Below are 14980 nucleotides of genomic sequence, written 5' to 3'. Positions count from 1 at the left end.
TAGAGGGTAGGGTGTGGGTGGCTGGATTTTCTGGTGATATTAGCTTGAAAGAACAATTTCTGGAGAGCTCTTTGCTCATCACAGAGCTCCACTAAGCAAGAGACGGGGCAGATGACTCAAGCCGGAGGTTAGGAGTGAGGGTAAGGGGCGGCGACCCAAACCAGGGGAAGAGTAGATGAAGTGTGTTCATTTATTTTGACAATTCTTTTTAATGATCTGTAATAAGACCACAGTACATTGTGCCCTATGCATGATACATTTTGGAAAGGTAATGAAATCTGGAGGACAGAGAGCATAATTCAGTTCCCAGGTATTAAATCTTTGCTTAGAAGTAAAGTCAGAGATTTGTGAGTGTATATGGGTGTTAGTGTGTAAAAATTATAGGGCTGGCACATTAGCAGGGGCAAAAATTAGCCAGGTTATACTGCTATATTGAGATTTAGAACATCAGAGTACAGTGACTACATTTTTCTATGGAGATCTTTACAGCTATTTGGAATTATGGACCCATAATATGCAAATGCACGGAGCTAAGAAATACACATTCTTGGCAGAGACTGAAGATGTTATAATGCGTGCTGTAAACGACAACGCGTATGTGTATAAAATCAGTGCGCACATACTAACTGGTCGATTATCCCCTCTAAAACCCCACATAAATTCTCCTGACAGGAATTGGAATTTTGCACACATCCCAAGAATGAACAGACTCTTAATGTGCTCTGTGTGTATGTGTGTATGAAGAATGGAGTATAAAAAGCAACAAAAAGGGTCACTACGCTAAGTAAGAGAGCTTTCTGATTCTTGAGCATGACAACAAAAGGTTCAGGGGTTACATTTTCCTTCTGAGCATGGTAATCACAATATTAGTAATAGTCAATATATTTATTGAGTTCTGGGCTCTATGACACTCCCTGTGGTGGGTGCTTTTCATCCAAAATCCCATTTAAGGAAGGAGAGAGGAAGAGAGAGACAGAAAATATCAGGGTCATGGTTGTATGTGCATGTGTGTTCTGTTCAAATGCTGAGCAAGAGTCCTCATATAGAGATGTGTCCTTTTGTGGTGAGACTTGGAGCCAAAAATCTAGGTAACTGCCATTTCTGAGCAAAGAGCAGAAAATTAGGGAACTGCAGCCCAGAATCTGAGAAGAGGTAACAGATTCCCAAAATAGAATGTTGCTGAGTCAGGTTTGTACAAATGCAGGGGCTTGAAAATTGTAAGGAAGGAAAAGAAAAGCTTTTAGTTAAACAATGGCTCTTAATGGTTTCTGCAAATAGGTGACTCTCTGTAAGATGGGCCAAATCTGGTGCATCAGAACCTAAAGGAATAAAGAGTTCCCAGCAAAGCCAAGCAGGAAGGACATAGCATAATTCCTATAATGTAAGTAGAAATATTATTTTATCAAATAATTCATTTTTACAACTTCTCCCCATCCCTAGTTCCTGTAAAGCAGTTTAGGAAGACACCCAAGAACTCCAGGTAGATGAATGCAAACACACTTACCTATTTTTCCAATGGCTGGCAAGGAAAAAACCTGGGACTTTACCCTCTGCCTTCACTTCTGCACTGCCCAGTTTGTGAGCAAGATTTCTGAATTCTTGGAAACTAGCTGAAATCTGAATTAGAAAACGATTTGCAAAATGGGCACAAGCACATCAACCATCAGAGCTAAAGCAGAAATGGGGAGTATTTTCTTTACCCTCCATTAATATTCTGCAAGGCTCAAGATACGAAGCCTCGGATGAGATCAGATCTGCCACCTACTAACCCTTCATTAAGGCACACATTTGCAAGTGCTAGAGGCAGAAAATAAAAAGCAGGATTTTTGTTGAAGTGGTTTACATTTATCTGTAAATTAATACTAGGACCGAGAGACCTTGAAATTACAAAGATGGACATAAATCCACTGGAGGAAGCTTATGCAAACCGAGGCCTTGGAATGGGGTCCTTGAATCTCTTCACCACATCTCACAGCCTAATCATTACACAAGATTTACCAGCCTCCAAATCATTTTCTCAACTGCTGTCCACTCTCCACCCCCCAACAGCACATATTGCTTGGTCCACACCACAGAGCAAATATAATGAAAGAGGAATTCTTATCCTCAACCACGGGCCTCAGCAGTGGTCAGCAAGTCATGTGGCTTTCACAGAACTGGAAAGACAGAACTATACATCTGCAGAACTATAACACATGCATAACACACACTTCTTGGATATTTTAACACCTGGATTTAGTGGCCCGGTATTTCTTTGTGCTGCTAGTTGCATTTTTATAACTGCTTTATGTGGCTCCAAAATGTCATATGAAAGATATTGTCCACTGCATAAAATTCATCCCAGTTTGATGTTGAACTAAATTACATGGTTTTATTACTTAGTATCAAGTGGATTATCCCTTCCTAAATTCTTATTGTTTACAGCTAAAAATCAAAAGCATGCCACCTCCTAAATTATATCAGCACTGAGCTAACCAAGGCAGAAAGACCAGAAGTGAACTAGACAGAGGGTAACTAGCCTGGGAGGTGAGAGTTGCTACAACTGCTTCCCTAAACCAGACCTTCATAAGCAAATGCATTTCCTCCTGCTTCATAACACCCCTCTGACAAGAGGACACTTCTTTGAACTTGGCCCGTGTCATGTTGGCTGTACTACCACTGCCCAAGCTGTTCCCCACACTGTGAATACTCTCTTAGAACCTCCCTGTCAATTTCAGTGCTGCAAGAGAGTATGGGCTCTGGAATCATAGCTCTTTCACTCCCTGGCAGAAGTACCACATCAGGTGAGTTAACCTGAACACGTAAGCCTCAGTTCCTTATGTGGTAAGTGGGAATAATAATACTGACTTGAAAGTCACTATGAGCATTAATGGAGATGTCACAGTCAGGAAGGATCTGCCACAAAGCAGTTGCTCAATAATGTCAATTCTAGCTCACTTGCCAGGCTCCCTTTCAGAGGCTCATCTCAAATCTCACATCTGCCAGCTCTGAGCACACAGACTGGAGGATACATGACTGGTCTTTCTTTGAAACTTTATAACCCATATACATTGCCTTACATCATTTAGCCATTGCATAAGGCTTATCTATGTTCTGTGTGTAACACCATCTTTCAAACTCATTTTCAAATCCAAGGTACAGTGGCACCTTGGTTCACCAATTTAATTCTTTCCATGATTCTAGTCTCATACTGAATTGGACAAGGACTGAATCAAGTTCCATGGTTAGCTTCAATGTTGACCACATGGGAAACTTTGATTCAGTTCTCCTCTAATTTGGTTTGTAATCAGAATAGAGAAGAGGAAATTGAGTTTGTAAACTGAGATATCACTGTACATCATGTCTTGGAATTTTCCTGATCCCTACCAAAGTTAATCCAGGACTAAAGACACCACAAGAACCCAAATGCATCTTATTCCCTGTGAGATCACAGCTTCCCTACCTGCACACACCCTGAAGTAGTAAAGATTCTCCCTGATCAGGTAGTTTCCAGGGCCAGTTTTTAGCTTGCTGCCTTCAAGCCTACCGATGGAGGTAGGTCCAGTCTCTCAGCCAGGGGGATGCTTAAGAAACCATTCGGACTCCCCAAGAACGTAGGCTACCAGGATTGGGGCCAGCATTCATGAGAAGTGGATTCCTTTAAGAAGGAGACAAAGAGCTGCATAGACACAGGGACAAGCTCTGGAATCTCTAGCTCAGGCAGGGGAAGAACATTTCCTTCCATACAGCAGGGTTGATTTCTCCCCGATGACCACAGCTCCCTCTGTCTACTGGGCCACTCCACCATAAATGCCATTTGCTGTGAAAGGTCTAGGCCAGCCATCCACCTAGACTCTGAAACTAACCTTGATGTTGTGGGATAAAGAGGAGTTTCAGATCCCCCTGAGGTCAGAACAGACACACTTAGCACACAGTCCTCCTGTCTGAGCCAGGCCCTAGACTCTGCGCTTTAGAGCACTCCACAGATAGAGAGGGGCTGTAAAGGGCAGCAAAGGAAACCAGTAACATGGTGAAATGAGCTGTGGCCCAGAAATCCCAGACAGTCACCTCAGAACCCTGCCTGGTACCCTACATTCCACCTCCACTTCAAGAGGTCCAACATTACCTCCAGGGACGGCCATTTTCTTCCTGGATCAGAGCTGCACCCAGCATAGCTTTACCCTGCTTTTCCAAGGCGAAGCTGCATCTGTTCTCTCTTCCCATCAGAGTCACCAACTAATATGAGACCCCACCCCAGAATGAGAGCGCCACCCTTCAAGCCTTTTTCTCCTTTGCACTCTACCTCCGCCCAGCACACAGCTGGAGCATAAGAAACACTAGCCTAATAAGTCAAAGTTGACTGTATGATTTGTTTTCCAGGAAGTTCAGCTGAAAATTATTTATTCTGCTCACTCCTTAAACAATTAAGCAATTTTATTCTTTCAAATATCTTAACAATAACTGAACAATAACTCAGCAAACCTGTCGCGTTAAAAATCTGCCTGTATTCAGAAAAATCAAGGATGGCTTTCATTTAAAAAAAATCACTGAGTATTGTTATCAGCAAAAGACTGGAAACCAAAATGTCTACATATCAGGGATAGTCAAATTGTCAAGCTATACAATCAGATTGTAGATGTGTCCAAGATATACTAAGTGGAAAGTGAAATACAATGCATCAGATCTCCTTCTATTTAGATTTTAAAATTTAGAAATAAACATGCACATTTATGCAAGCATACATGCACATATGTGAGGATTTTGGGGGGAGTGCATATATGCACCAAATGTCTGTAAGCTAAAGAAACCATTAGTCGCCTTCAGGTAAACAAAGTAACAGCAATAAGAGAAAGATGTTTCACTTTAAACAGTCTTTTGTACCTTCTGAATTTTAAACCCTTTAAGCGTTGACCTATTCAAAAAATTAAAAATTCAAAGCAAATAATATGGAGGAAAAGTAATTTTTAAAAATCTAGTTTAGGAAGACAGAGACTCTCATTTAAAAATGGTTCAGGTCAGCCTGCTGAGTCATCAGCAGAGACAAAACTGAGGTGGCCGGACCCAGGGGGAGGCAGCACAGCTTATGGGATGACCTTCAAGAGGGGTATGGCCCCTCTGAGCCTCAGTTTTCTCATTTGGAAATTGCAGTGTTGGGCAAGCACTCGTGCCTGGGAGATGGGGTCCCCAGGTAGAGATAACCAGTTACTTACTGAGTGGCTATGTGATCTTTTCCTAAAGGATAGCCCTTACAGAGAAGGGGAACTTCCTTCTCCCTACAGAAGTGGGGAGATGAAGCCCAAGTCCCTCCTCACAGTGGTGCCTCTGACTTCAGGAGCTAAAAATACCCTGGGATACACCCTTCCCTCCAAACACACCTGCTGCTCTGCCCTTCCCTTTCCCCACATCCTCTCTGCATGGGCCCAGTGCCCATTTATGACAGAGCTGAAAAAATTCCTTTTTTGAACTAATTATTTCCTGTCAGCCTCTCCCATCTTTTATGGCTACCATTCACAGCCCTCTGCGAAGACCTAAAAACAAGAAGAAGCTCCAAAATTTCAACATAATGAAAACATGTCACTGTTTTAAAATAACATGGCTCCTGCCTCATCTCCAAAACACACTTTCTAAAAAGCAGGTCGGCAGTGGTGACTGGACACTGTCCATTCTTAGAGAGCCTCCCTGCACAAGCTGTCCAGCAGGACTTTGAAGATAATATTTTAAAATGTGGCTCCCAAGCTCTCCCTGTCCCCCCAAAACTCTCTCCACCCCCACCTACACCCTCTGCACACTTGGAAGTGGCTTTCCTATCTTTCTCTCTGGAACTAGACAACACAGAGCAGACACAGCTTTTAGCGATAGTCCAACCTTGTGTTACAGATGGGGAAACAAAGGCCTGAGAACACAGAATGGCTCCCTTGGGAACACACCATATGCCCACCACTGAGCCAAGACAAGTCAGGTCTCACTACCCTTTGCATGTTCCCTAACTCAGTACTTTTGTATGTGTTCCTTCCAGAGTGGCAGCTGCTTTCCTCACACTCCTGTGGAGTCCTCCCCATCCAAGCAGCCTTGTACTCCCCAACACCGACCTTGTCCTCCCAACACTGACCTTCCCAAACCTCTTCCTCCAGCTCCCTGGCTGCGTAGCATGGCAGCCATTAGCCTTGGGAGATTACTGAGCATTGAAATAGGATGAGGGTTCCATGTTGAAATCATATTTTAGATATCCCAGGTAAATATAGATTGAGTAAAATCTAGTTTACCCTTTCTTACATTTTTTTAATGTAGCTACTAGAAAATTTTAAATTGTATAAATGACTCAAATTAAATTCCCATTATAGTGTGCTGCTTCCTCACTCAGTTTCCAAGCTGCACAACTAACCTGGCTCATCCTGCCCAATTCTATGGCCATATATTCTCTACCGCAAGATGCCCAGGTGCCCAGGTGCATAAGGGAGTAAGTAGTGTTCTCCTGCCTGTGCTGGCTAGATCAAGTTCATGGCTTTAGTAAGTGCTTGATCCCCTTCATATGAGGTAGGGAAGGAGAGAGGCAGTGGTCTTCCCCTACTAGGGTCATTACTTCTGCCTATTTATATATATATATATATATATATATATATATATATATATATGCTTTGTTCCTTCCTTGTTCCAGTATTGTTCTTGTAGACCAGATATTTAATCCCCCAAGATAGGTGGCAGCTTGGGAAGAAGAGGGAAGAACACAATAAAGTCTTGGACCTTCTTTAGCACCATACCTCAGTCTTTCCCACACATGGGTCTCTCACTCTTCATCAGGTGCTTTTCTAAGAGCTTGTGAGTGTTAGTGCATCTGGCTTTCACAACCACCCTTTCAAGTTAAGATTATCAGAGCTATGCAGATGAAGAAACTAATACTGACAGTGGTTAAGCAAGGAGCCCAAAGTGACAAGAGAAAGAGGCTGAGCCATAGGATTTAGGTCTGATTAACTCCAAGTCTGTGCCCCTCATCATCCCTTAACTTCTCAATCTCCACACCCTCATCTGCAGCTGGGAATGGCACCGGCCCAGAAGAGAGAGGGGCCTCACAATCCCAAGAACATACCTTCTGCTGGCCTCGGTTCTGATCCCTGGAGAAGTATCAGTTTGAAGAATCTTGCCATTCCCTGGCTTGGGCTGCACCCCCTCACTCCAGACTCCACTTAGAGGCTCCACCCATGTCTTTCCTTATGGGTCCCTCTGCTTCTGTCTCTAGGGAATTCATAGCTTCTAGTTCTTTATACCAGGATTCTATCTAAACCTCATTTCTGCCAAAAATTCATCAGAATTAAGTCAGTTAATCATTTCTGTGCTGCATATCTTGCTGTCCTCCCCCCTCACAACCCAGTCCCCAGCCAAGTGGTCTCTCACAGAAGGACTCAATATGGACATAGATAAGTTTAATAAAGGTCTCGCCTCCCACAGGAAAGACTGTGTATTTTATTCATTTAGAAAATTAGTTCGCCTATCCCTTCATGTACCAGGTACTCTTGTAGGCCCGAGAACCAAGTCACTGGGCTCCTAAAGGAATGAGCACTTTCTCGCAAGAGTAGTCCTCTAAACACACAAATGGATTGACATGAGTTTATATTTCTACTCCTGCTTCTCTTATTTTTAGGTCAAAGAATGATTAGCTAATAAATACCGATGGTGAAATAAAGTATGGTGTGTTGTGTGAAGGGATGTTACACATCCATGATAAATGTTTCCATTAATGTGCTAGAATGCACTTACTACACCATGTACCCCTGTGCTTACCATGATGATGCCGAGAAGCAGGCAGTGGGGAGCACAGCTCCAAACATACCCAGAGTGAGCTGGGGAGCAAGAAAGGACAGCAGTTTCCCTTCATCGAAGGCAGAAGGTAAAGTCATCTGAAATCTTTGCAGTAGGTGAAAAAATTCACACTTTTTTTTTTCTGGTATTGATAATGCATAGTGGGAATGTGTCTGGTTGCCAAAGGAAATTTTCTGTTTAGGGAAGATGGCACAGGTTTTAAAAGTTTAGGGAAACAATGTATACCACCAATTATATTTTTATGTGTGTCCTTCTGTGCAGATTTGTCTGAATAGAAAAAAAAAACTAGAAGGAAATACATTAAAGTTACCGTGTTGTAGAAATTTTTGTTTTCATTTTTTACTTTTCCACATTTTCCAATTTTTCTATCATGATTCTTACTGTTTTTATAATCATAAAATAAGCAGTCAGTAAACTGAATGCTAATAGTTTTTTAATTTCTTCATGAATCTGTTTTTATAGGCACCATTTCAGCAGGCTTTGGAAATCAGCAGGGTGTGAAACACGAGTGAAATTCCCCACTCCTGGATGGCTGAGTGTACCCCACTGGCCTTGGGGAGAAACCTCCCTGCATCCACGTTGGCAGACAGCTGTCCACAGCTGTGTTGAGGAGGCTGCCAACGAGTAGCAAGTGGCGCTGGTGGAAAAACACAACGTTCCTGCCTCTCCAAGGATGGCATTGTGCTTGGAACTCCTGCCCACCAAAGAAGTAAATAAACAGCGTGAGGAGGAGAGAGGGAGGAAGAGAGGGAAAAGAGGAGGAGAGAAAGGAGAGAGAAAGGGAGACGCTAGAAGAACCTCAGTCCTAGAAGTGGGTTAATTGCCAATACTCCTGAACTCATAACATCTGCAAAACACACACACACACAACTAAACCAGCCTTGAGAAAGGCCCTCCTGGGCCATGCACTTGAATGCCACCTTCCCTTCTTGCCATACATCGAAATATACATGAAGTAGCTTTATTTCTGTCTAGGCTAAAGAGATCCACAGGGCAGGGCCTCTGGCTGATTCACCTTCACACACCTCAACAGTACAATTGGAGTACTCCCTCACCAGCTGTCTACTTGGGCACTGCCAAGTGCCCAGCACTGTGCTGAGTAAACAACAGGGAGCAAATCACACAAGCTCTGGCCTCACAGAGCTTACATTCTGATGCAGACAACAGATGATAAACAAGAGGAGAACCAGTAAAGAATACAGTGTAAGGCGGCATTTCAGTTGAGACCTGAATGACAAGAAGAAGCTAGCTGGGAAAACTGGAGGAAAGAGCATTTCAGACAAAGAAATTGGCCTTGTAAGAAATACAGGCACCCCAGGTGTACAAGAAACAAGGCACCAAGAGTGTGGGACATGGGAGCAGGAGCGGGGAAGGTCAGAAGGGCAGAGCTGGCCACAGGGCAGCATAAGGGAGTTCTGACCCATCTTCCTGAAGGAACTCACACTGTCTGCTGCTGCGTGAATCTAAACCAGCCTGTAGTGGTTTAGACTCACGCAGCAGCCAAACAAAAGGACTAAATGGCCTCATGCAGAATCTATGAGGCGTGCTCCTAGCATCACTGTGATGTGGAGAGGCCGGTCAGCCGACTCCAGGGCTCTCACAGTGCCCACCGCATCACTTTTCCACTCTCTGCTGCTGTTCTTGTCCTCCCAACACCTGCTTCACAGTACCCAGAGTAAAGTGACTGTAACAAACCCAGTCTGACCACCGTTCACGTGTACACCCTGTTTAGCCGGATTGCTTCTGAAACACATCTTGTACCCAGGCCTTGTGCTATACTCTAAGAACAAGGAGCGCAGCAGCACACAAACCCTGTCCTCAAGGGTAAGCTTTTGTGCCTATGCCAGCCACGCCAGGCCGCCCTTGTCCCAGCCATCCACCCCACCTCTCCATCCAGGGCCACTCCTTCAATCTTTTCCCCCTGGTAAAACCAGCTGGGAGCAGATCAATTCTGATGGGCAGATCGGTTCATACTGAGGATCAAGAATGGAAGCAGAGAGATAGCCCAGTACTGTGGTTTCCTCCTCCCTAATAGCCCTTCCCTTCTCCACACCCCACCCCCCGCCAGGGGAAAATCTGTTCCATCTCAGGAATAAGTTGTAAAGCGTGGCATGGCAGGTATTATTTACTCCAAGACAAAAGAGGACTTTGGTGTCAGTTTGAAGAGTGGGTGAGCAGGGGCAGGGGTGGGGGGAACAGGTCTGCAGTAGAGCTGGGGAGGAAGGCTTGCCCCGAACCTCCAGCCCTACAGCAAAATGCCTCAGCTAGAGTCAAAGTGCACCATGACACTTTCAGAATCTCCTCTGTAAAAACTGTTGGCAGCTGGGGGTGGTAGAACTCACCTGTAATCCCACCTATTTGGGAGGCTGAGGAAAAAAGATCAAAAGTTTGAGGCCTTTTGGTTAACTGAGGAAGACCATGAACCACAACAAAATAAATAAATAAATAAGAGCTGGAGATTTAGCTCGGTGCTCCCTGGTTCAATCCCCATTACTTGAGGGAGGAGAGGAACTCTTATCATTATTCAGAAAGACCAACTGTGCTCACTTTAGCAGGTTCTTAAATTGTGCGCGCGGGGGGGGGGGGGGCAGATTTCTGAGGTCTATCTCCTACCATGCAGTAGGGCAGACATACAGTGCACACACTGGCCTCAGGATATTCTTGTATCTTAAATCCCCCAGGTCAGCTGATGTTCCAAGAAGCCTACTGATCCTAATCCCTCCACATGGGTTGAGGTCCATAACAGTGTGGATGCAAAGCAAGTTTTTTCCCAGTGGGACACAGTCATCCTGGGGAGAAGTCAGTACCACTGATGATCCCAGACCCTTGAGTCTCTTCTTCCCAGGGGTTATAAATAGCTTGAACTCCTTCAGTCCTTCACAGGCAGATCCCACAGTCAGTCCCTCCCCGGCCTCAGCCCGCCGGTCCCTTAGCACCCAAGTTCCCACAGCCTGGTAGGAGAGGGAGGACAGATGCCCACTCTCAGCAGGGGTGGGGAACAAGAGGCCCTGCAGACTGGACTTTAATGAGCTGTATCTGTGACCCTACCACTCCTCCATGCATCTCTGTAACTTCAGGGTTGAAAAAGAAATGAGGGTCCAGAAACACAACTAGGGAATCACCTCACTCTGGTCAGCCCAGGAAGTTCATGCTGCATGCTCAATATGTTAATGCAGTGGGAGAAGTTCAGGGAAGACTACTTTCCCCTCACTGCCTCAGTTTCTCTATCTACAAGATGAATAAACAGCTGAACCATCCAGCTTGTGGAAAATGCTGATGAGATTAGCATATGACAGAAGTGAAACAATCAAAATGTAACACTATATTGTCATTGGTATACCAAATCTTGGTTCTTGTACAAGAGCTCTAAGCATAGCTACAAGGATATCAACTAGTATCTGTTCAGAAGAGCAAAAGAATTATACTCAGTGGCCCTGTATTAGCCTTGAATTCTTGATACTTCGTGTCCTTCAAAGCAATATAATATACAAAATATTCTCCCTCACAAGACTAATACAGATTGACACATACCACACCCAAAGCTCTTTTGACTTAATAAGGTTCTGCTGGACTGTACATAACAGCATAGACAGAAGACCAAGCATTTCCCTTACAATATTTTGCTTTGAGAAAAAAAGTTATCTTAATCATTCTGTTTATCCTTCTACTCCTTCCTTACCCTTCCCATATACACTGGTAAGAAACAAGTGGCTAAAATCTCCATGGCTAACTCTCAGCTCTTTTTAATTAAGATACTTTGTTTGTTCAATAAAATACAGAGAAAAAAACATTTACTGAGAACCCACTCATTGATGCTTAATAGCTGTGTCAAATACTCATAACAACATTTCTTCCAACACCCCCAGATAATTGCTCATCTTTCTCATTTGGTATCTACAACAGCACAGCATTCGTGTCCAAGTGTAATTGATCCAAAATTGGGCTGGCTTTCAAAAATATCTGTAAAACGTAATTACCAGGAAAATAGAGTTCTGGCATCCTATGAAAAGTGGGTGCTTCAGTGAGACAAGCTGCAAATTCATCTTGGCTAATCAAGCTACATTATGTTACCAAAGGAATCTACAGGGTTCAAGGTAATGAGGGAGCAGGAAAAGTTGGGACAGTGTCAGACTGGACTTCGCAGTGACAGACCTGGTTTTGTTAAGCCAAGGACACAGGATAGGACATTAGCTCAAAAACGTGAATCTACAAAGGACTAGGTAAGTGCGTGGGAGCTGGGGGTTGCATTTCTCACCTTAGACCCTACAAGGAGTCCTTCCCCAGCTGACTTTCCAGGCTGGCCTGGGATACCAATGTCATTTCTAGTCTTCCCAGGCCTCTTACCATTGTGGCAGGTCATCTTTCTTGTTGCTCTGTAAAATGAGTGCTTGTAGTATTTAAGATCTCTTTCAGCCCCCAAATTCTGTGATCTTCTTTAAAGCAGGGCGCATCTTTTCTGTTCATGCACTTCCAGGGAGAATGACGGACTGGGTGTTTTCCAACCCTCATTCAGTTTTGTAACACCCAGGTAACACACATGCTCTGGGATTAATGAATTCTTTCAGCCCAGTACCTACGGGGGTGGTTCTATCTCGCGGCCATGGATTTAGCAATGAGGACAGGGGCCAAACCACCGAACCCCCAAGCCTCTCCCAACGCTAAGACACAGCACATCTTCGTCTTTTAAGAGGTTACCTCTTTCCACCCCTATACCTCTTTCTGCCCTAGAAGCTCCAGAAACTCCATCCCACCCCTAGTCTTGCTAATAGGCCTGCAAAGCTTGCCGGAAGGCAGCACAGGCCACCCATTCCCAGCTCCACCCCGCGCTATCGACGCGGGGCTTGGGTACCAGCCTCCCCACCGCTTGACAGATTTCAAAAGGTAGGGGAAGCTGCTGCTTCGCTTTTCTTTGGCTTCTCCTGGCCTTGTTCCTAGTGAAATTAGACAAGCGGCCAGAATAACAAAGCAGCGCAGAGGCTGGAGACAATTCGCTTTCAACCAAGCAAGAGATGCGCACGCTGTGAGCAATGAAGACGCGCGCGGTTCCGTGAGTGTCACTAGGAAGAGCCCTGCGCTAGCCCGCGCAGGCGACAAGTACCGGGCAAGGTTTGGCTTAACTTGACCGAGGTTTGGAGGAATTGTGTGCTTACGCCCAGTTCACCTAACTTCTCAGTTTGACAGCAACCAGTATCTTAGACCCGGTCGGTCTATAAGCTACCTGGATATAAGACCACCACGCAACCCTCAAGCCTCAAAGTTAAGTGCGAGATCAGTACATTTCCAACCCTTTCCCGATTCTTTAAGGAAAGACACTGCTAGACACGGGTGTCAACGTCCCAGAAAACCTGCACTCCCCAAAACGCTCCCGTGCCTTTCCCGCAGAAGTGCGGTAAAACTTTTGGAAGAAACCACCTGTGGCTGCCAACAGTCCCACCCCACCCAGGCCCAGAAGAGCCGCAGAGCCTGGGGCCGCAGGAGCCGCAGAAGTTCCCTTCCAGCCCCGCGCGCCACTTCGCTCCGGGCCGCGGTGCCAGCCAGGAGGCGCGGCGCCCGCTCTCTGGCTCGCTCTCCTCTGGCTCTCCCCCTCACTCCCTCCTTCTCCCTCCTTCCGCCTCCTCCGGTTGCATGGCTGCCGCAAGGAGCCCCTGAATAGCCACCGCAGCCCCCCGCCTTCTGCCCAGAGGGCTGAGGGCGCCCCTGCCCCCGCCGGCGCCCCGGGGCGCGCGGACCGCCCGCCTCCTAGCAACGGCCGCCGCGATCGCTTTCCTGCGCGGCGGATGCATGACCGCCCTCCCGGCGCCCCGCACCTCCCGACCTGCTTCGGAGACCGAGATGCGGGAGGGACCCTGGCAGCCTGTGCCCGAGCCTGGCGAGCGAAGCCGCTCACCTCTGCGCGCCGCCGGCCCCGCGCGCCTCCCGCACTTGGCCGCGGGCCGCGGTCCTCGCGTCCTCCTCCGCCACTGCGGTCGGTCGGTCCCCGCGCTCGCCAGCCGCGCCGCTGTCATCGAAGTCTCGTGGCGGGGCTGCGCCGGCTGGTGTGGAGCCGAGCCGCGGCGGCGGGCGCGCGGGCAGCTCCTCCCTTCCCGGCCTGCGCCTCCGCCCTCCGCGCGCCCCGCCTCCCGCGCCGCGACCGTCAGCCCCGCGCCCCGCGCCCGAAGCCCGCGCCGCTGGCTCAGGGGGCGCACGGGGCGAAGGGCCCGGATGTGTGCGGTCGCCTCCCGCTCGCTCCCGCCCCCTCCGCGGAACCCCCTCCGCACCCTGCCTGCCACACATGCACTTGCTGCGTCCCAGCCTCCTCCCGGCTCCGTTAATTTCTATTTTGACAGTAACTGTGGCGAGTGGGCGGCGCTGCTGGGGGCGCGCGGGACCTGAGGAGGACTCGGGCGGGAGACCTGCCCGGCGCGGGGGCGGAGTGGGGGGCCGGGCAGAACCACCCGCCGCTCGGGGCTCCCAGTCTTTTTTTCTTTCTTTCCTTTTTTCTCTTTGCCTCCTCCAGGATTTAAAGGGACAGCCCCGGCCAAGGCGAGGGGCCAGGCGGCCACCGTTTTTCCGGTCTCCAGACGCCCTCTGCGGCCCAGCCGGACCCGCCCGCACCCCGAGCGCGAGTTGCAAACTGCGGGGTATTTTTAGGTGCACACCCGGCCTTGGGCGGCGGTGCAGCAGGGCTTGGCTCAGTTGCCCGGCGTACGGCTATTTTTACAAAGTCTGGGGGGGTGGGAATCGAACAACTCAGCAACTGCTTTCCCACCCGAAGTGGGGCGCAAAGAGTAGGGGAGACAAGTTTCCCAAATGCTTTTAGGATTCCAGCGAGCGCACAAGACCTCAGCGACATGAGAAAGCGCAGGCTTGCGGCACTGCTGGGCGCCCAAACTGCGGGCAAACTCTCTGAAGGCCTCTTGGGCTCAGGCGCTCAACATCCCTAGTTGGCCCTCGTTCCCAGCTTTTGAAACCCGCTAGCCAGCAACTGGTGGGACCCACAGTCCCTCCCCACCTGGCCTTCCCAAGCATCCAATCACTGCGCTACCCAGCCAAGGGGCGGGTACAGGGAGGCTTTGGCTCCGCTCCACCCCACCAGGCCCCGCCCCCGAGGATGCACTGTCGCCTAAAGAGTCTGTGAGACTCCTGGTGATGGGTACTTAATGGGCCCATCCGAGGAAAGGCGAGGCCCGACCCGGGAGGCACAGCA

General features: G+C 47.6%; 1 protein-coding gene across 4 annotated transcripts in view; it reads right to left on the bottom strand.

The window, feature by feature from the left end:
- Nucleotides 1-13824, bottom strand: part of Zbtb7c (zinc finger and BTB domain containing 7C) — a 319556-nt gene extending 305732 nt beyond the window's left edge. Inside the window, exon 1 of one of the 4 annotated variants that reach the window (XM_063231711.1) lies at nt 13682-13824. The gene's annotated coding sequence lies outside the window, so the exon portion shown is untranslated. Of the gene's footprint in view, nt 1-1504; nt 1781-13609 lie in introns of those variants that run through there. The other 3 variants (XM_063231714.1, XM_063231716.1, XM_063231715.1) reach the window with 3 other exon arrangements.
- Nucleotides 13825-14980: the final 1156 nt, after the last annotated feature.

The sequence above is a fragment of the Cavia porcellus genome, unplaced genomic scaffold (assembly GCF_034190915.1).
Source record: "Cavia porcellus strain 051 isolate PalLab524CR breed Dunkin Hartley unplaced genomic scaffold, mCavPor4.1 scaffold_20, whole genome shotgun sequence".
NCBI classification, from domain to species: Eukaryota; Metazoa; Chordata; class Mammalia; order Rodentia; family Caviidae; genus Cavia; species Cavia porcellus.
The sequence above is the reverse complement of the archived record's forward strand: the minus strand, read 5'-3'. Positions and strand labels throughout refer to the sequence as shown.